The sequence below is a fragment of the Miscanthus floridulus genome, chromosome 2, assembly GCF_019320115.1.
Source record: "Miscanthus floridulus cultivar M001 chromosome 2, ASM1932011v1, whole genome shotgun sequence".
NCBI classification, from domain to species: Eukaryota; Viridiplantae; Streptophyta; class Magnoliopsida; order Poales; family Poaceae; genus Miscanthus; species Miscanthus floridulus.
This window is the reverse complement of record NC_089581.1, coordinates 169,684,539-169,705,621: the sequence shown is the minus strand read 5'-3', so window position 1 is coordinate 169,705,621 and position 21,083 is coordinate 169,684,539. Positions and strand designations below refer to the sequence as shown.

At 48.4% G+C, this 21,083-nt stretch overlaps 1 long non-coding RNA gene and 3 pseudogenes across 1 annotated transcript; all 4 read left to right on the top strand.

The window, feature by feature from the left end:
- Nucleotides 1–841: 841 nt before the first annotated feature.
- Nucleotides 842–4,648, top strand: LOC136540614 (probable 3-ketoacyl-CoA synthase 20; annotated as a pseudogene).
- Nucleotides 4,649–5,587: 939 nt separating this feature from the next.
- LOC136540613 (uncharacterized) lies at nucleotides 5,588–7,851 on the top strand (annotated as a pseudogene).
- Nucleotides 7,852–8,799: 948 nt separating this feature from the next.
- On the top strand, nucleotides 8,800–10,378 carry LOC136537425 (pentatricopeptide repeat-containing protein At3g23020-like; annotated as a pseudogene).
- A 6,410-nt stretch (nucleotides 10,379–16,788) lies between these two features.
- On the top strand, nucleotides 16,789–21,025 carry LOC136540611 (uncharacterized). Its single transcript, XR_010780001.1, has 2 exons — nucleotides 16,789–17,664; nucleotides 20,411–21,025. It is a non-coding gene; the product is annotated as an uncharacterized lncRNA (long non-coding RNA).
- The last annotated feature ends 58 nt before the right edge of the window (nucleotides 21,026–21,083 follow it).

Below are 21,083 nucleotides of genomic sequence, written 5' to 3'. Positions count from 1 at the left end.
TCTATTTAAATCTTGAAACTTGTTCAGTTGAACGATACTCTCCGTTCCAAAATATTTATCGTTTTTGTTTTCTAAAAAATAATTTTGATAAAATATATATTAAAAATATTAATATTTATGAGACATAATTAATATTATTGGAAAGATCTTTGAATCTAGTTTTTTAATAAATTTACTTGAAGATACAAATGTTGTACGTATTTTCTATAAATTGAGCCAAATTTACGGTACGAAAACAAAAAGCGACAAATATTCTGAAACGGAGAAAGTATTATTTTCTATAAAGACAATCAGAGTTTAAATTTAAGATAGCTGATGAAGTCATCCGGTAAACGATTAATCTGATCAATGAAACCAAACCATGCGTCAGGCAACCTCACTTGCACAGCAATAGTGCACCAACCATCACTCATATTCGCTTAGCTAAAAAGTTATATTAAAAAATAAAAAATATGACTGCTTATTATGAAAAAAAATACTATTTTTTATTAAAAAAGTATGACAAAGAGCGCGTACAATAATGACTTCACCTGTCCGTAAGACTAGACTAGCCTGACAGCTCCCTAGCTGCACGCCTACACTGCACTCTCCGCCGCAGAGGTCAGGTCGTCAGCAAGGAACGACATGCCATGGGGCGCCCATTAACTGCTACCTCCGCAACAGCTAGCTGTATAGCAGCAGCAGCTTCTTCGCGCCATTACTCGCCCCTGCCCTCGCCCCTGCCCCCTCACGTCTTCTCCATCCCGCGCCTATAAATCCGCCGTGCTGCGCCGCGACTCCCCACACCTTAACTTGCTCAGCGCTCAGAGCTCACACTGGCTAGCAGCTTCGTTCTCTAACAGTAACAGCACGAGCACGTACGTAGTGGTCTCGATCGATCAACAAGAGCCCCCCAAGCTAGCAGCAACACGTACACATCTGAGCTTCAGAGCTACTCCTAGCTAGCTAGCTAGCTACGCTAGCATTAATCCCCATGGCGAACCAGCAGCATCGGTCCTCCATCGCCCTGGACCGGGAGCTATTCCGGACGGTGCGGCAGGCGGCGCTGAACCACGCGAGGCTGCTATACCACCGCCTCGTCAGCCGCCTTCCGCACCTCCTCGCCGTCACATTCCTGGTGGCCGCGTCCCAGCTCGTGCCGATGCCGCCGTCGCCGTCCGCGCCGCTGCCACCGGTCGGGGCGCTCCTGCGGGAGGCGGCGGCGCGCGCGCTCGCCGACGCGGGCCTCGTGGCCGCGGCGCTGGCTGGGATGGCGGCGTGCGCGTACGCGTACGCCGCGTCGCGCCCGCGGCCCGTGTACCTGATGGACCTGGCCGCGTACCGCCCCGGCCCCGCGCACCGGGCCACCCGCGCCGAATCCGTCCGCCAATTCGCGCTGGCGGGGCGGTTCACGGACGACAGCGTGGCGTTCCAGACGCGGATGCTGGAGCGCGCGGGCGTCGGGGACGCCACCCACTTCCCGGCCTCCATCCTCGCCGTCCCCGTTGACATGAGCCTCCGCGCCGCCACGGAGGAGTCCGAGGCCGTCGTCTTCGGCGTCGTTGACGACCTCCTGCGCACCACCGGCGTGCGCGCGGCGGACGTCGGCGTCGTCATCGTCAACTCCAGCCTGTTCAGCCCCACGCCGTCCTTCACGTCGCTGCTCGTCAACCGCTACGGCCTCCGGCACGACGTCGTCACCCACAACCTCAGCGGCATGGGGTGCAGCGCAGGGCATCATCGCCATTGACCTCGCCAAACACCTGCTTCAGGTACCTACCTAGTAGTAGTAGCTACAGTACATACTGCCTGACCTGACCTGACCTCTAGAACGTGTGGCTTAGCATGGGGATTGATAAGTACTAAATGCATGAGAGGAATGCCATTGGTCGAGCACTTGACATGCTTGCCACCAATTAAGATGAACACCACCATCACCATGCATGACGGTATTATTTATCACAATAATCCTCAAGTTGGTAGGATTACATGCATGCATGTCCCAGCCAGTACACCATCAAGGTCCCTTTCTTCTTCTTGCTCGTTCTTTTAAATTTCTGCCAAAACTAAATAGCTACACAGATTGAGCATGTTTATTGCTAGTGACCGAGCGCGCGCGCGCATATATATCCGGCTTGTTTGGTACAGTAGACGATGTTTACATATTTCTCGGTGGACACAGTCAAAGCAAGCCGGAGAAGTTTGACGTAAATGAAAAAGCGGAGCCTGTTCGTCGGTTAGGTTCCTGGGTTGATAAATTCGGCGGGTACTAGTTTGTTGTGAGAGAAAAATAGTGTTGGTTGGCTGATAAGTCCTGGCTGAAACCAACAAGCGAACAGGTCGAAAGAAAAAAAGTCAGCCTATTTGCTAGTTGGTTTCTAGACTGATAAGTCCGGCTGGTGCTGGTTTGTTGTGAGAGAAAGTCCTGACTGAAACAACAACAAACAAAAAGGATATAAAAAAGCTTATTCATTTCATCATTAACTTTGTAATTATGGCCTCATTCGGCTTACCCCATATTTGGTTTGTTCGACTTGTTTTTTTAGCCGGAACAGTGTTTTTCTCTCACAATAATTCAACCAGAACAGTGTTTTATGTGGTGAGGCCGGGTGTGTTAAGGTTGATACGTGCATTGATGGCGCTACCATGCATGGCAAGTAGGCCCAAGGACATACTACATTATACCTGTCCGGAGCCTTCCGTAGACATACGTATTGACGCGTCTGGTGGCATAAAAATAAAGCAAACCTAATCATCCAAAGCGAGATGCACAGGAGGACCATCCGACCATGCGTGTGTTCCATCCACAGATGAACAAGCTACTAGGAGGACCACTGCATGGCCATGGTCCATGGCCTGGCCCCACAGGAAACCCAGGAGGCCGGCCCGTCCGTGCGATCGGGTGGACCGACGGCAGGGAGGAGGGCCTGGGAAGTGAAGGTGAGTTGAGAGCCCCTCTCTGCAGCATGGGCCAGCTTAACGCCCAGCAGACGCATGCTCCACTGCGCTGTCCATTCCAATTGTCAGCCGTCCCAGTGCAGTGTTTGTGTTGCGTCCAGCTCCAGCAGGGGCCAGGGTCACCGGGCAAAGGCACCTGATGGACGCGGCTCCCCGTCCTCCCGCCCCCACTCTAATCTAACCCCAGGCGTAGTAAGCCCCGTTTAGATCCGAAAATTTTTAGGTTTTTTAAGGTTTCGGGTACTGTAGCATTTTCATTTGTATTTAGTAATTAGTGTCTAATTATGGACTAATTAGGTTCGAAAGTTTCGTCTCGTGATTTCTCACTCAACTGTGTAATTAGTTTTTTTTTCGTCTACATTTAGTACTCCATACATGTACCGTAAGATTCGATGCGACGGGTACTGCGTAAAAATTTTTGGGTTTTGGGGGAACTAAACGGCGCCTAATTGTGGTTGGGTGGCAGTTAGTTAGGGTAGGCACGCGGTGTGTCGCCGGCCTGCGCTCCGTGCACCGTGCTCGATCGCCATCCAATCACTCCGCTGCACTGCAGCCTTGCCTGCCTGCGACCCTGCTTCCAAAACAGCAACTTCAACGCAAATGATCGATGTCGTTGTTGCCTTTCAGGTGCACCCGGACACGTACGCGCTGGTGGTGAGCACGGAGAACATCACGCTCAACGCCTACCTGGGCAACCACCGCCCGATGCTGGTGACCAACACGCTGTTCCGGATGGGCGGCGCCGCCGTGCTGCTCTCCAACCGCGCCGCCGACCGCGGTCGGGCCAAGTACCGGCTGGTGCACACGGTGCGGACGCACCGGGGCGGCGCCAGCGACGAGAGCTACGCGTGCGTCACGCAGGAGGAGGACGGCGAGGGCAACGTCGGGGTCTCGCTCTCCAAGAACCTCATGTCCGTGGCGGGGGACGCGCTGCGCTCCAACATCACCACGCTGGGCCCGCTGGTCCTCCCGCTCTCGGAGCAGCTCCGGTTCCTGGCCGCCGCGCTGCTCCGCCGCGTCGCCGGCGGGAAGGCGAAGGTGAAGCCGGACTTCAAGCTGGCGCTGGAGCACTTCTGCATCCACGCGGGCGGGCGCGGCGTGCTGGACGAGCTGGAGCGCAGCCTGGGGCTCAGCGCCTGGCACATGGAGCCGTCCCGGATGACGCTCTACCGCTTCGGCAACACCTCCAGCAGCTCGCTCTGGTACGAGCTCGCCTACTGCGAGGCCAAGGGCCGGATCAAGAAGGGGGACCGCGTCTGGCAGATCGCCTTCGGCTCAGGGTTCAAGTGCAACAGCGCCGTCTGGAAGGCGCTCCGGACGGTGGACGACGCCGGCCGGGAGACCAATAACCCCTGGGCCGACGACATCCACGACCTGCCGGTGCACGTGCCCAAGGTGTCGCCCTTCGCTTCTTACGACCAGCAGGCAGCGTCCACCAACGGGCAGCATGCCTAGCCAACGTTGCTCGTGATAGCTGCTACGCCAATCTTGCTTCTGCATTTTTATTATGCTACATATGACTGGGTGCGTGCACTTGTACTAGTGCCGTCTGCCCGGGCTTATTCGCCGCCTTATTATATATACACAGGGCATTATTTCTCATCTTGTACTCCTACTTGAATTACAATTACTAGTGTGTAAATCGTCATAGGTAAATGGACTCGAGAGCATTTGCCATGATCGCTTGGCTGATAAGCTATGACTGAAAGTACTTTTGACTGATTTGTTAGGAGAGAAAACTACTGTTCATTGACTGAAAAAGTACGGCTTATAAACTAAGCGAACAGGACGATTGTTGACTGTTGAGTGTGTTGGCGGATGGAAATCAGGGATGTGCTATCCTACGCAGAACATATTGGAAGGAAGGATGTGCAGAGCAATCCGACTTTGTACATACGAACAGTAGAACGCAATAGAGAACAAGCTGCATATGAAACTAGCCAAATGATACGCCATGTATCTGCAACACACCCTTCGTTTATCGGCAACCGGCATTGCCATAATGCCACTGGAATCCTTGCACGCTGCAAAGAGAAGAGGTCGTCTATCTGGACGTGGTTCAACTAGTGGAGCAGCGTGTTACGAGGAACCGCCAAGCATATCTGACAGAGATAAAGGGGATCTCACTGTGACATAGGTTAGGTTAGAGTAAAATACCATCAGACATTCAATAGACAATGTCTCACGATCGGGCATGTGTGCCCTGAAGATTAAATTGTAGTGAGAGAAAGAAAGGGGACATTGGGAGGATCTTTCAGCACCGAATTGCGTGTATATAGATAGAGACGCCTAGCAAAAAGATATTTGAAGGCTTCAGAAACTAGATATGATAGTGTTGGTTGATTTAACATCCATAACTTAAACTCATGACCGATATTCCTCTGGGGAGGGCCAATACTAAGCTGTAAAACAATTTCGACTTCTTGGAGCGCCTCAAGGGCGTGCTGTAAACGAACAATTCTCTCTTATAATACAAAAAAAAAACGCACAAATCTTTTACGTGATCGAAAAAAAACTAACCGATATTCGTATATAGATTATATAAATAGCATGCGTCTAGTTATTGTACAGAATCCGATTTCTAAATAAAAATAGAGTTAAATGCACCAGAGATCCATTAACTTGTGAGGATGTTTCAGTTAGTTCCATCAACTTTCAAAGTGACTTTTTGGGTCCATAAACTTTAATGTTGTATCACTTAGATCCACATCTCTCCACGTAGACTTCTCGTGCTGACGTGGCCTGCTGACTTGTCGTTCAGAAGCGACTGTTGACCGTTCGTTTCGTCAAACACGCACGCAAGCAGGTGCCGCGGCCACACGGGCGTGCGAGCGGCCGGCTGCCCCCATCCACCGACTCCTCCCCGCGGCACCTGCGCTCCTGCGGCGCGGATGAGGTGGCGGCCTCGGCCATGGCCGCGCGGTCATCCTGCGAGCGCGCGGTCCGTCATCGTCAGCAGGCGGAGGGGCGGCGGCGTGTCCTCCTCCTCCTCCCGGTCCCGGTCATCCCGGCGGCACATGCGGCTGCCGAGGATCAGCTGGAGCGCCACCGAGGAGGTCAGCCTGCGCTCGCATGTCAGATCGTTCGCCTAACAGGAAATGGGTGAACGACCGTGGGATTGGATTTGGGATCTCAGACACGGTCTCCACACAAACGCCAAGTCCATGCACTAATCCACCATATCCACAAGCCCATGGACAAGCTCCCAGTAGACCACCCAATTGGACCAACCGCACGGTCGGCCTCTTCCCGCCGCTAGTCGCTGCAAGCGCAACGTCCATGCACGTCCCCGCGCCCCACCTCCTCCCCGCGACGCCCAAGCCGCACTACCATGCCGCGCTCCGCTTCACCGTGTCCGCGTCCGCCGCGCCGGCGAGCCCCACGGCCGCCCGCAGGGCCGTCATTGTCGGCGGCGGGCTCGCGGGCCTCGCCGCGGCGACGCACCTGACGTCGCTCTCCGTGTCGTTCACGCTCGTCGAGGCCTCGGACCGCTTCGGCGGCCGCGTCGCCACCGACGTGGTGGACGGGTACCGCCTCGACAGGGGCTTCCAGATCTTCCTCACCGCGTACCCGGAGTGCCGGCGCCTCCTCGACTTCCTGGCGCTCAGGCTCCGGCCGTTCTATCCCGGTGCGCTCGTCTTCGTCGGCGCCGGGGAGCCGTTCTACCTGCTCTCCGACCCGTTCCGCCTCCCGATGCGTTCCCTCTCCGCGGTGTTCTCCCCCGTGGGCACCCTCTCCGACAAGGTCCTCGTCGGGCTCGCGCGCCTCCACGCGGCCACCACCCCGGACGACGTCATCCTCTCGGCGCCGGAGACGACCACGGGGGAGCACCTGACGTAGCTCGGGTTCTCGTCCTTCATCGTGGAGCGGTTCCTGCGGCCGTTCCTCGCCGGGATATTCTTCGACCCGGCGCTCGACACGTCGTCCCGCCTCTTCGAGCTCGTGTTCAAGCGCCTCGCCCTCGGTGACAACGCCCTGCTGGAGGACGGTATGGGTGCCATCACGGAGCAGCTCGCGGCTCGCCTCCCCGCGGGCTCCATCTGCCTCAACACCCGCGCCGTCGCCATCGACCAGTCCGGTGTGACGCTGGACACCGGCGAAACCATCCCCGGCGACCTCGGCGTCATCATCGCTGTCAAGCAGCCACAGGCCGAGAAGCTCCTGCCGCAGCTATCGACTCGAGAAAAGGCCAAGAAATCGGAGAGGAGCACCGTGTGCCTCTACTTCTCCACCTACCGGGCGCCGGTCCAGGACCCCATTCTGCTGCTCAACGGCTCGGGCAACGGGATCGTGAACAATATGTTCTTCGCCACCAACGTGGCGCTGTCGTACGCGCCGGCGGGCAAGGTGCTGGTGTCCGTGTCCCTCGTCGGCTCGTTCGCCGACAGGGAGGACGCCGATCTGGCCGACGAAGTGATCCGTGAGCTCGGTGGGTGGTTCAGCCCTAGAGAGGTCGCGTCGTGGACGCACTTGAGGGCGTATCGCATCGGGTTCGCGCAGCCGGACCAGACACCGCCCACGACACCGGCGGGGAGGGACCGAGAGTGGGTGAAGGATTGTACGTGTGCGGCGACCACTGGTGCTCGGCCACGTTCGACGGCGCGCTCGTGTCCGGAAGGAGGGCGGCCGAGGCTCTGGCCAAGGACCGGGGACTATGAGCCTGTGTTTGAGTTGGTTTGTGCTGCACTGCAGTGGAAAGAAAATTCATCTCGCATGACGAACGAGTATTTTTTGAATGACTAGTACATGTGGCTGTGGCTGTGGCTGTCGATGACGTGCAACCGAGAAAGAAGGCGAACGCTCCGGCGCCGGCAAAGCCGGCGACATCGTCCGCGCGCTCGAGGCTGGGTGTCATACTGCTTGACCAGGGCTTGTTCATCGTGTACAAGCGCCTCTTCGTCCTGTGCGTCGCGCTGAACGCGGTGGGCCTCGTGCTCGCCGCGACGGGACACTTTCCTTACGCCAGGGCGCATGCCGCCGTCTTCGCCATGGGCAACATTCTGGCGCTGACGCTGTGCCGCTCCGAGGCGGTGCTCCGGGTCATGTTCTGGCTCGCCGTCGCGCTCTTCGGCCGGCCGTGGGTGCCAGTCGTCGTCAAGACCGGAGTGACCGCGATCCTGCAGTCTCTAGGCGGAGCGCACAGTGGCTGCGGCGTGTCGTCGCTGGCGTGGCTGGTGTACGCGCTGGTGCAGGCGCTCCAACACCGCGACGTGACGCCACGAGACGTGTACGCGCTGGTGCAGGCGCTCCAGCACAGGGCATAGAAGAGCACGCCACCGACGTGCATGCATGCATGCACATGCATGCGTGTGTGCGGCGTCCACCTGAATCCAGAAGGACATGTCAGCAGACCACGTCAGCATGAGAAGCTCGCGTGGCGGGATATGGACCTAAGTGATACGTCATACAAAGTTTATGGACCCAAAAAGTCACTTTTGAAGTTGATGGGCCTAACCGAAACCTCGTCACAAGTTAATGGACCTTTGGTGCATTTAACTCATAAAAATATGTACTCCCCTGTTCTAGAAAAAAACTATTGTTTTAGAATGAATTTAGATATTTTTTTGGGAAAGGAGTATATATATATGTACGTATCTTTGCAACTTGCGCCGGCCGACCCCGACCTTTCCGCTGAGCCTGGCAAGCGGGCTGCTCCAGCAGTCCAGCTCGACTCCTCGGTTGCTTTGATGCGCCGCTCTGCTGGGCTCCTAGTGGGCTTCCATTATGGGCCTATTTGTCAAGAAGTGACAACGAGCCCAGCTTGTTTTTATCAAGCCTTTACCATTGTGAGCCCACGAGGCACGAGCAACCTGCTTGTTTATCTTCCTCCTCACCCAGCACTGAAAGCTTCTCTCCCCAGCAATGGCGGGCTGGCCGCTGCCGCAACCCTTGGCGTACTAGCCTACTAGGGGGAAGGGCTCCTTTGTTGCCTTCGGCCGACGCGCGGTGTTTGCTCCACGCCTGCTCCTGCTCCCCTCCTACCCCGTCCCGCAGAATGGAGCAAGTTGCTTCTTTGGTTCGAATGATGGAGGAATTCCAGTGCTTTCCTGACACCAGGACTTACAGTATACTGATCTCACTGTACAGAGAAAACAACGATATTGATATTGCAGAGTACTACTACTGGAAGATGAAAGCAGAAAACTTGGTACCAGATGTTGTGACCTGCCGCACGCTCTTATATGGATACTCTATCAGGGGCATGGTCACTAAAGCGGAAGCCCTTCTAGAGGAAATGGATGAGAGGGGCTTTGTGGTAGATGAATACACACAATCAGCTTTGACAAGGATGTATGTAAATGTTGGGATGCTTGAGCAAGCTTGGCGTTGGTTTGACAGGTTCCATCACCATATGAATTCTGAATGCTTTTCTGCAAATATTGATGCATTTGGAGACAAAGGATACATAGTTCTTGCAGAGAAGGCTTTTATATGTTGTCTAAAGAAGAAGATGCTTAGTGTTTCTGCGTGCAATGTTATGATCAAAGCATATGGGTTGGTAGAGAAGCTATAGCTGATGGTATGGAGAGGTATGGCATTTTGCCTGATTACGTGACATACGCTTCTCTCATTCAACTTCTGTCAACTGCTAAACTGCCAAAGAAAGCTATTTACTACTTGGAAAAAATGAAAGTTGTGAAATTGCTGCCAGACTGTATCCCATACTCTGTGGTAATTAGTAGCTTTGCTAAGAATGGTGATCTACGAATGGCTGAATACCTATTTAGAGAAATGATCATGTCAGGGGTCCATCCTGATGTTTTTGTCTACTCTATCTTAATTGATGCGTACGCTGAAGTTGGAAATGTTCAACAAGCTTCAGCATATTTTGGTTTAATGAAAAAGGATGGTTTATATGAGAACGTTACGATCTACAATTCTTTGATAAAGCTCTACACAAAAGTAGGGTATGTGGCAGAGGCCCGAGAAACATATATATGAGTTACTCAAATCATTGGATACCAATGCCATCCTTTGTGCATCTAATTGCATGATTGATCTCTATAGTGATCATTGTATGGTGAAGAAAGCATGTGAGGTTTTTGAAGGTTAGGGGAATTGCCAATGAATTCTCACAGCAATGATGGTGTGTATGTACAAGAAAGTTGGTCGCTATGATGTGGCTCACAGGATTTGCAAGGAAATGCAAGCTTTAGGACTTCTAACTCAGTTACTAAGCTACAATTCTGTAATCCAAATGTATGTATCTGGTGGAAGAATGGAGGAGGCTCTTAAAATATTCAAGAAGATGTTGGCATCGAACACAGCACCAAATGATGCAACATTCCAGGCACTAAAGGTTATTCTAGTAAGTAGTGGAGTCACAAAGAATGAGACAAGAAAGTTAGACTTGTTAAGAAGAAATAGCACTCATGATTGCTTGCGTCAGTGGTACAGGGCACTATCTTCAGCTGTAAGATCAAGTGCAAATTCTTTTTAAACATAGTATTATTGGTCAATCTGCTACAAGGACACATCCTTTTGACATTAACAATTATAGGAGTCGAAAAGGGTGTACAAGAAAGCAAGTAACTTCCGAACTGATTTCAAATGGTTGAAATCTTAGATGTAGATACACTTTAGTGATGATCCATCTACTGAACTGTACACAGAATGGGGTGAACCATCTTTGAGAAAAAGAATGTTGATAGTTGATTGACTGATGCACGATGAATTCGTAGGAATCATTTTCACACGGGTGTGGATCCTGCTGAAATCTTCTGCAGGTGAGTTTTGTTACTTTTTTGGTTCTCTGGGTCTACATACCAGAATATAAGGTATATGCTTTCGCAACCCATGCTTGTACTAAAAATTGAACTGCCTTATCTGACCTCAACAAAAGATTCAGTACTGATGATAATGTCCAACTTTGCAGTGTCTTTATATGTTCTGCCTGTTGTGACTTCATTTAATTTTTGCATTACATCTTACTTGGCAACATAAATTTTCTATGATGGCACTCCACCTTTCTGCAGTGTCTTATTCTGTTATTGACAATTTCGTCCTGAAAAATATGCAGTACGGAATTACTAAACATTAGTTGGCTTATTAACTTTGTCATTTCAGTCGATTTTGTGTCCTAACGACCTATTCCATGATTTTCACTGTTGTTCTCCCCATGCACTCATTTCTCCCTCAGTCTTTATTTTTTGTTGTTGGGCTGATTCTTCCATCGGTTTGTTTGTTTGTGGGCCTTTTGTTCTTTTTCTTTCAGTTCAGGTCGTTGTCTTTTTCCTCTTTTTTCAGCCAATGGCCCGTGGGTGATCTGGTTTGGGAAGGCCAGCAAGCACCCAAACTCTCTTTTGAGCACTGCCCTTTCAGTGTATTTTTTCCTCTTGCGATATTTGTTTGCCTTTTCAGGAAATATGTTCTGTATATTTGCTTTTCAAGCACAGTGGTAATGTGGTATTCTTAGAGATACCATGGTTATTTTGTTTCAGATGTGGTATTTTCATTTCATGGGTGTTGAGTTTGTATTGGAGTACTTTGTTAAGTTCCATGCCTTTGTAAATAGTGCTCTGATGTCATGGCTAACCAGTAGGAGAATCATGCTGGTTGTAAGTGTGTTTCTATTCTTCAGGATTCTATATAGTTATTAGTTACCTCGTAGGAGTTATAATCTTTTCACTATTGCTTCCTCTTTGAACATTTTAGACGACATGCTTTTGATATTGATGTCTTATTCAGTCTAGTTCTTGCAAATAGTTACCAAAACAAATAACCACAGAATTAGATAGTACTCCCTCTGTTTTTAATATATGATCTCAATGTCATATATTTGAACGGAGGTAGTATGTTGAAGACAGGACTTGTGTCTTTTCTCTAATTGGTAAAAGTAATTGATGGACATAGAAAAACAAATCTAATTTCTTTTTTTGTTATAATTTTTCCTGCTATGTAAGATTACTGTGCTCATACCAAAAATTTTTTCTCCAATACGCAGGAGAACTGTGAGTTATTATATTAATAGGCAGAATGATCAGATTGCATGCTGATTCACGGCCTGGGTTAGTTTTTTAGTAACATTTGTGCCCTAGGACCAAATTGCAGTCACTTTTTGAGATTGTTGGTGGGATCTGAAAACCCGACTGAAATGCTTTTAGGAAGTAGTCATTTTTTTTATGTACATAATGATATGTCAGTTATCTATTGGCCCAAAATCTGAGTGAAACCCAAAACAAAATTAGCTGACTATGAGGTTGTAATCAGTCCCTTTTTATGGCTTACTTATATTCAATAAATTGTGAAGTCAGAAGTGAATGAAGTAACATGAAAATGACAATTCATGGCTAAAGTGCATCTGCATTCTATCTTTAAGAAAAACACACTTTCACTCGTCATATTCAAGGAGTTAGTGTTATAAATTTGATCAATCAGAGCTTTAGGCTGCGTTCGGCTGACACCATACCCGGCTTGATCCGCTTCTTTTTTCATCCGGAACAGTATTTTTCGCTCACAAATTCATCCGTAAACAGTTTTTTGGATCAGCCGAACGCCCCCTTAGAGTTGTTTTTGAGTCTTTAAGTCACCAACGATTTTAGCGTGTCCTTCTACCGGGCTTTGATGCTTCTATGTTTTTGGTTGCTATCAGTAGTAATTCATAGGCCCTGCCTTATTTATCTAATATTTGTTGCTTTACACTGTATATCTTCTTTCCTGTGGAATTATCTTATTTGGTTCAGAGTTCTACTGCTACATATCCTATTGTCAGTTGCTATACATAACAGCATCCATTGTGTACTGGTGTTGACTGCTGCGCATGGTGCGAAGATTCGCTTTTGTATATTTTGTTCCTGGAAACATGCAAGAGAGCTGTGTATCATTATTAATAAGAAGAAACACTTTTGTATTCATTTTCACCTGCTTTTTATTTAAATTAAAACTCTTGTTATTGGAATCAGGATTTTTTTCCTGATATTTTGTTCTGCATTTAGGGCATTTACTTCCCATATGGTGATGTTTCCCTATATACGAGCATGAAAATAGTTCAAATTTTGCACCACCTGTGGCTTCCAGTGATCGGACCAGTCAAGATTAGCGCCTCAAGTTTACTCTCTGCAGCTCACAACGTGATGGATACAAAATCTATATAGGATAGGTAGCACCAACAGATTTCTAACTAGTTGCATGTTTCTTGTTTTTTAGCAGTTTTGGCGAACATTGGCCAGCATTCATATTCAGCAACAACCTGATGGATGGTGCAACGGAATGGAAGTGGGCGCAACAACACCTTGGGGAATGTAAATACAAATACTGGATGAGCTTGGTGCCAAGCAATTTTGGACCACTCGGGGACTGGCAAAGTGGAGTTGTTTGCACGAGTGTCAATTTAGAGAGATCAGCAGCATATATATTATTATGGCCAAGAGACCCAAGTACATGTAGGCAGCTGACACATCTGATCAGCTGCCGATGAGCTGGCCAGAGAGATTTCCACCAGGTATCAAGTTCTGTCCGTGCTTCGCCATAAGATATCTAAATCCTTGCCGTGAAGGAACCTCATTATGGTGAGGGCTGGTGATGGATAAAGGAACAGTATTTTTTTTTTTTGGTCACATGCTTTGATCTTAGCAGCATTTTATAGAGTGTAATTTGAGTTTTTTCTCTTGTGAGAAGAGATGACACCGCATGCCATTGCAATGGATGGGAATTGGAAGGACTAAGGAGCGGGTCCAGACTAGCTGCAGATCATTTGGTTGCGCCTTTTACAGAGACCTCGGATTGTGATAGGGTGCCAAACTGCCAATGCAGCATGGGCCCTGTTGAACGCTGAGATCCTGAAATTGTAATCATGGCCGCCTGCGCTGCACCTTACCGTGTTGCCGCCTTTTCTTGCAATCTTGCAGACAGAGTATGTATACAAATCTCTGTACACGTTCCTCTCTTATCCAAGAAAAAGACGGACGCATGTCCTGTGCTGTATCCTTGCTTGGCCAATGGCCAGTTGGCCTGTTCTTGTTTCCTCTAATTATAGTGCCAGACACACCATGGATCATGGAACGGTGGATCATCTCCTGGTGCCTTCATGATTTTCTGATGACTCACTGAACTGGCCACACGTTTCTGGAGCGGGGCCCAGAAGGCAGAAGCTGCTGCCTCTGATAGCCTGATGACTGATGTACGCAGTCTGCGCCCAGCCAATAGTACTGTACAGGCCAACGAGGCACCACTTGCTGCTGCCTCAGAACTCAGAAAAAGCAGCCGCTGAGGGCGTCTCGACAGCTAGCTAGTATTTGGCTAGGTCCTTGTTTAGATACCATCTAAATTCTAAGTTTTTTTACTCTCTCTCCATCACATCAATTTTTAGCCGCTTGCATGGAGTATTAAATGTAGGTAAAAAAAAACTAATTACACAGTTTAGTTGAAAATCACGAGATGAATCTTTTGAGCCTAGTTGGTCCACGATTGGACAATATTTACCAAATAAGACGAAAACGGTACTATTCATCGGGTTGAAAAAAGTTGCAATCTAAACATGGCCTAGGTATTCTAAGGTCATCTTTAGTTCCGAAAACTTTTTCTAAAAAGTGTTAAAGTAGCTATCACATCGAATTCTGCGATACATGCATAGAATATTAAATGTAGATAAAAAAACCTAATTGCACAGTTTGGTTGAAAATCACAAAACCAACGTTTTGAGCCTTTTTTTTCTCGAAAAACGCAGGAGATCTGCGTCTCATTGTATTAAGAAGAAAAGAGGGTATAAGAACCCAGACTTACAAACACCCTAAACACAACACACACACGACACAAGCTACAACAGCCAAGGCACAAACACAGCTTGGCTGGTTGAAGTTGACCTGCAGAGATCCCAGGAACTAATCACCTGGGAGATGGGCGGTCAAGAGGGAGAGCCCTCGAGCCCCTGCACTGGTCCACAACCGACGTTCTTCACTGGCCATTACAACAGCCCCAACCACACTTGGAGCTGCTCCATCAAAGACACAACGATTGCGATGTTTCCAAAGAGTCCAGGCCCCCAAAATAATTAGGGAATTAACTCCTTGCCTCACCATATCTGAAGTAGCATTATTAGCTCTCTCCCACCAATCCATGAAGAAATTATCAGTAGGTTGGGGAGATAAAGCCTGGAGACCGACCTGCCGAAGCAAAATGAACCAAAATTCCCTGGCGAATACACATTCCACAAGGAGATGGCTGATTGATTCCTCTTCTTGATCACACAGCGGACAATAATCTGGGTGAGGCATTCCACGTCGTGCAAGGCGGTCAGATGTCCAACACTTGTTGTGGGCCACTATCCACATGAAGAACCGACATTTTGGTGGCGCCCAAGTCTTCCAAATTCTTTCCCATGGTTCAAAGAGATTAGCTCCCAAGAATAAACCCTCATATGCCGCCTTAGCCGAATATTGGCCATTAGATGAAAGCTTCCAGACATGTTTGTCCTCCTGTCCAGGTTGCAAAACAATGCCTGAAAGGGTATCACATAACTGAAACACATCAATTATCAGTCCAACAGTAATAGCCCCTTGAATGTCTGCTATCCAAGCCCAATTATTAAGTGCCTCCTTGACTGTACGATCTTTGATCTTTCTTTTAGAAACGACAGCCATCAGTCGAGGAGCCAAATCTGTGATGCACTGACCATGTAGCCACCTGTCAGTCCAAAACAGGGTGTGCTCGCCATTACCAACTTCGGTGATAACAGCCACAGCAAAGAAGGCCTTCACCTGGTCAGGGACCTGAATAGGGAGATGCGCCCAGGGGCGGTTTGGCTCTGTTTTCTGCAACCACAACCATCTCATTCTCAATGCCCAACCAAGCGTCATTAGCTAGCTACTCCCTCCGTCTCTATAGGTTAGTCGTCACGATTTGCGTATCGATAATTTTAACTCGATTTATAAAAAATGCGTGCAACATTTCTATCTCAAAAAAAATTATTAAAAGACTAGATTCAAATATCTATCTAACGATACTAATTATATATTATAAATATTAATATTTTTTAATATATATTTAATTAAAGTTGTTTATCGAAAAACAAAAACGATAGATATTTAGGATAGAGGGAGCACGTAGCTACACCGTTGCTGACCCCGGAGACCCATTACGGAATCCAAATGAAAAATGGATCTTAACATAATACCCATAGCCTTTAACAGAGTATCTATAGAAGATTCGTTTTGATGTCGGAAGAGACATAACCTAAATATGAATATCCTCTTTTATAGAGACTTATTTACAGAAAATATTGTCTTTTAGATTTTGTTGTTGAAAAAGATAAAAATAAATATTATTTTTTTTATCAATAGCACTATTTAAAATTCGAATGGATCTTGTATTTTGAACCGCGGTCGTTAGACACTGTGAGAGATCGAAAGCGCATCATGGCTAGTCTGGCCTCGCGATCCCGTCAGGGTGCATGCACTGGCTCAGGCTTCAGGCCCAGTGGCTGACCCTCCAAATTTTAAGTTTTTTTACTCTTTCTTTATCACATCAATTTTTGGACATATACATGGAATATTAAATGTAGGTAAAAAAATAACTAATTGCATAGTTTGGTTGTAAATCACGAGACGAATCTTTTGAGCCTAGTTAATCCATGATCAAACAAAGTTTGTCAAATACAAACAAAACGTGCTACAGTATCCAGATTGTAAAAATTTGCAATTTAAGAGCCCGTTTGGTCGGGCTCCGAGCGGCTCCGACTCCTCTGACTCCCCCTATAGTAACACTGTTCACCAAAGCCGTTTTCCTTTCTCCTCCTTTCCTCCCTCACTAACAACACTGGAGCTGGAGAAGCTCATTTTTTTTCTTCTCCAGCTCTAGCTCCTACGCGCTATAGTTGCGTTACCGTGTGGGAGCCAGAGCCAGCGGGATGGCTCCGGTTGCCGCATGCTCTGCTCGCTACGCCTCCTCTGCTGCTCCGCCTGCCGGCTGTCGCTGGCATGGCAGCGCCAGCTTGCTCTTCTAGCCCACGTCAACCTGAGCTGAGCTCCTTCGGCCTTCGCTCCTCCTCCACGCAAACAAACCATCCCACAGCTCACCCCGACGCCCCGTCTCCAGTCGCTGACAAGACACTCCGCCGCCTCGATCCCAGTGCCTCCTCCGCATCCGTGTCGGTGTCGCTCACCCGTGCGGCCCTCCTCATCGGGCAGGCTCGCTAGCCGCCCTCTCGCCGTCTCCGCACCGCGGCCCCGCCCCGTTCGCGTGTTCTGCTCTGCCCCCTGGCCGCTGGGCCAGCAGCTCAGCAGAGCAGACCCCCTCGGGCTCGGGGCCCCATCGGTTTCTGGGCTGGGGGCACAAGTGTAAAACAGAAGCAAGGTCGCCGGCTGCCGAGACGGCGCCTGGAAGTTACCCTCCTGCCCTCCGCCACCCGGGGTGCCCTTGTCGCCTTGCGCCGGGGCAGGAGAGTAAAACCATCGCGCCGCGCTCGCGCGGGAAATCCGGAGGGGTGGGTGGTACTTGTGGAGGGGTAGTATCACCCAGCTCTCTGTTTCGTCTCGACACTGATCTGCCTCTGCCCTTGCCTTGCCCCCTTCCCCCCCCTTCTCCCCCGCGCAGGCGTGTGGCCGCCTGCGGGGTTAGGGTTTCGTGCTCGCCTCGCCTAGCTTCGGGGACGCCATCGCTTAGCGCGGCGTCGTCCGGGATCGATCTGAGCACGCCCCTGCCGCGCTCCGCCTCGGTTCAGTTCCGCCGAACCTCGTCGTCGCCGGCCCGCTCGGCTCGATCGTGCTCTCACCGGACGCGATCGATTTGAAGGTGCGCGCATCCGTCGCTCCTCATTCGCCCTATCACGTGTCGTGGTCGCCTCGTGATCGAATGCTTCTGTATTATGCTTGCATTTTGGGGTCCTGTCTACTGTCTAGTGCTGCTGCAGCCAGGTTTCTCCGAGTTTGGTGGTCTGGGTTGCGTAGATCGGAATGTGTTGCGGGCTGTCATTGTAGGGGTATTGGCTAGTTGGCTTGGTAGCCAGCGTTTCTGTGTCGATGTTTCCCCTCCCTGTCACCTTGTTCTGGGGGATTTTTTATTCCTGTGTTGTTTGATGCGAAAATGGTGTGGCAGGTTGGGGTATTGGATTATTGATACATTATTTTTAGGGCGTGGAGCGAGGCCGCCAAACTTGATAGAATGCTGGCGCCCTCAGATTTTGCTGCCCAAATTGAGTTTACTGGTTTGTGGTTGTTATGTTTCGGATACTGGCTAATGAATGTGGACACAAATGTGACAAGTTTTGAGTGGCCTGTGACTGATACTGTAGTTCAATATTCTGTTATTACCACAATATATATATATTCTTCTATGAAAAGCCACCTGGTGATTCTGCTTCCACGTCCTTAAAGTGGCTGTTGGATTGTATACTTCTTTGGGAGCACATTGTGGCCATTAACAGTTTTGGTTTTTTCGAAAGGATGTCTGAATAAACAGCTCTCACTAGGGTGTGGTGGATGCTCTGTAGTCAATTTGGTGATGCTTATAAGAGAGTTGTAGTATCTAGTAAGTAGTCCACATCTTTGAATTATAGGAGTTACAGTAATTGCCTATCAAAGTTAGATCAGGGTGCATTGTGGGTACAACATAGTATATAGTGATTATTTAGCTGACTGGGTAAGCTGAGTGGCTGTTTTACCAACAGATGAGCTGTTGTAGTCTTGTAGATGTCAATTTACACTAGGAGGCTCTGGAGAATTGATGTTGAAATGTCACCTTCTGTGGGCCTGCTTTTGAGCTAGCTTCATTAGTTGACATCAGAATAGACGCTAATTTAGTGCTATAGCATGGATCTTTATAAAGTCCAGCATGAAACTTAGATGACTCTAGGCTAGTTCAATGTACGGTGATTTTAGGTGCTCGCTATTGTCTCTTAGATTAAATGAAACAGTATCTTAGGGGTTTATATTGGATATGCAAATCTTGTTTAGTCATGTAGTTGAACATATGACATTTTATAACTGCTGGTTTTCTATTACACTGATTTATACTAGTGTCTAGTTTAACTTTTATCAAGTTCGTGAATCTTGGACTCTTCAAAATAGACTGTATCTAATATGTGATCAGAGCAGGTGAATACTTGATTCCTTAGGGTGTTTGTTTTATTCCCACTCTTGGTTTATTGTGCTACATTTAATAACTGATTTAATATTATGAATTTCATCTCTTGTATGTTCTTAGGATTAGGGCTATACATTTTTTTATTGCCGCATCCTGGACCTTTTACAGTGTCCCTTTTGGACTGCTGAAGGTATCTCAAAACATATTATTACCTGTGTCCCTTTATGCAACTAATTTTTCTTTTAAAAAATTGTTCTCATGAACTTATATTTTGGCATTTTATTTGTTTATGCCATTCTGTGGTGCTCATAAATCATAATTATCCTGGTCGAGATTGTTTTGCATCAATACACCTATGAAAAGGTAGTGTTTTAGCAAACGATGGTTCTGGAGAGCCCTCCACCCGGGTGGTACTTGTGTAGGAGTAGTATCACCAGCTCTCTGTTTCGTCTCGACACTGCTCTGCCTCTGCCCTTGCCCCCCCCCCCCCCCCCCCCCCCCCCCCCCCCACCCCACCCCACCCCACCACCACCACCACACACACACACCTTTTGCCCTCTCTCCCCATTTACTGAACATTTGCCAAATTAAATAAACATACCTCACAAATAATGAATGCAGAAGGGAAAAAAAGGACAACTCAAGCGTGGGTAAGTAATGGTGCTCGAATTGCCTGGGACTTATTTCTTTCCTTATGGGAATGCCAGATTAGTCAGCTGATGCCCTATATTGAGGTGTTACTGTTTTTTTGTCTGCCAAAATGTTTGGATCAATTCCCTTTATTATGTTTGTCATAGGAGTATCTCATACCTGTATGTTTATGTGATTTTGAGAGTAAAGTCAGCTAGTGATACATCAACATTTAAAATTCATAGGTATGAATATGATTAGTATTCTACCAATTTAAATTGTGTGATAGTATTCTACCAATTTTAAATTTGAGTGAGGAAAGGGTTAAAATGTGATAAGTTATGAAGAACTACATTGGTGATCTACCTTCCAAAATGTAGATGAGATGTTGATGTGTCCTAGGACAATGATTGCTAAGTTTCCGGTTGACAGGACCAGCATGAAGTTATGTAGTGACCCAGTATGTGCAGGCTATTATTTTTCATGGGTCCATTTTCCCTTAAGAATTTTGGTACTCATCTACTGTAGGAACATTTATTTTTGGCAGCAAGCTGCCTGGTGCTTGTGTGTATAATTTATTAGTTGGGCCCTACTGTCTGCAGAAGTGGCCTATCCAGAATTGAGCTCTGAGCAAAGTCATATTTCTTGTGAATCATTTGTGATTTGCTGAAGGTTTCTTGTTTGCCCACATTGATCCTGTATGCGGACTGCATAACATGTAATGGCTGCAAATACCATCATCGGTTGTGTTTCCCAACTATAAGGATTGCTGCAGTCTTTCACAAAAATACCTGGTCAGTAACAAGATAATGGTTCTCGTTTGCAGGGTAAGGCCATGGAGGGTGGAGCGAGTGCTAGTGACGGCAGGGAATGGCAGTTTCAGATCCCGGAGGGTTTCGTTGTACATACTGCACTCTACTTGGTCTTGGAGAAGATAACCTGGGGACTTCCTCAGGTCAAGCCCCAGCGCAGCTGACCCCTCGCAAGAGGAGTTGCTCGTCTGCACGTGCCCATCAACTACTCCTGCAACTATTCTCCACACTAACACTGATGAGCTCATCCGGGTGGTTCTCCATCAAGTTGAGGTCTAGTGATAGCTAACTATATATAGTATAGTATGCTACGACCACCCTTAGTTTCTCCTCATTTCTGCAAGCTTGACAGCGCGTTTTATTTTGTTCTGCTCGACCCCTAAGAGGTGAGCTACTGTCCTATGTGCTGCGTGCTGAAGATGGATCTCCAAAGCGTCGTGCCTTGTGCTTTTGGCGTGAGTGTATCGTAGACTGTAGAATGGGGGTTGTGCCTTGCTACTGATCCCCGGTGGACCAATTAGTAGAATGGAGATTGGACTGAATGCTTATATAAAATTCGTAATGTAATGTAATCCTGATCCTGAATCGCTCGTGCTATACAATTCTGATGTGGGTATCTTAAAAGGAAAGACTCAGGCCCTGTTCGATTGAGCTCTTCTCAGCTCACAATATTTCAGCGTAAGCATC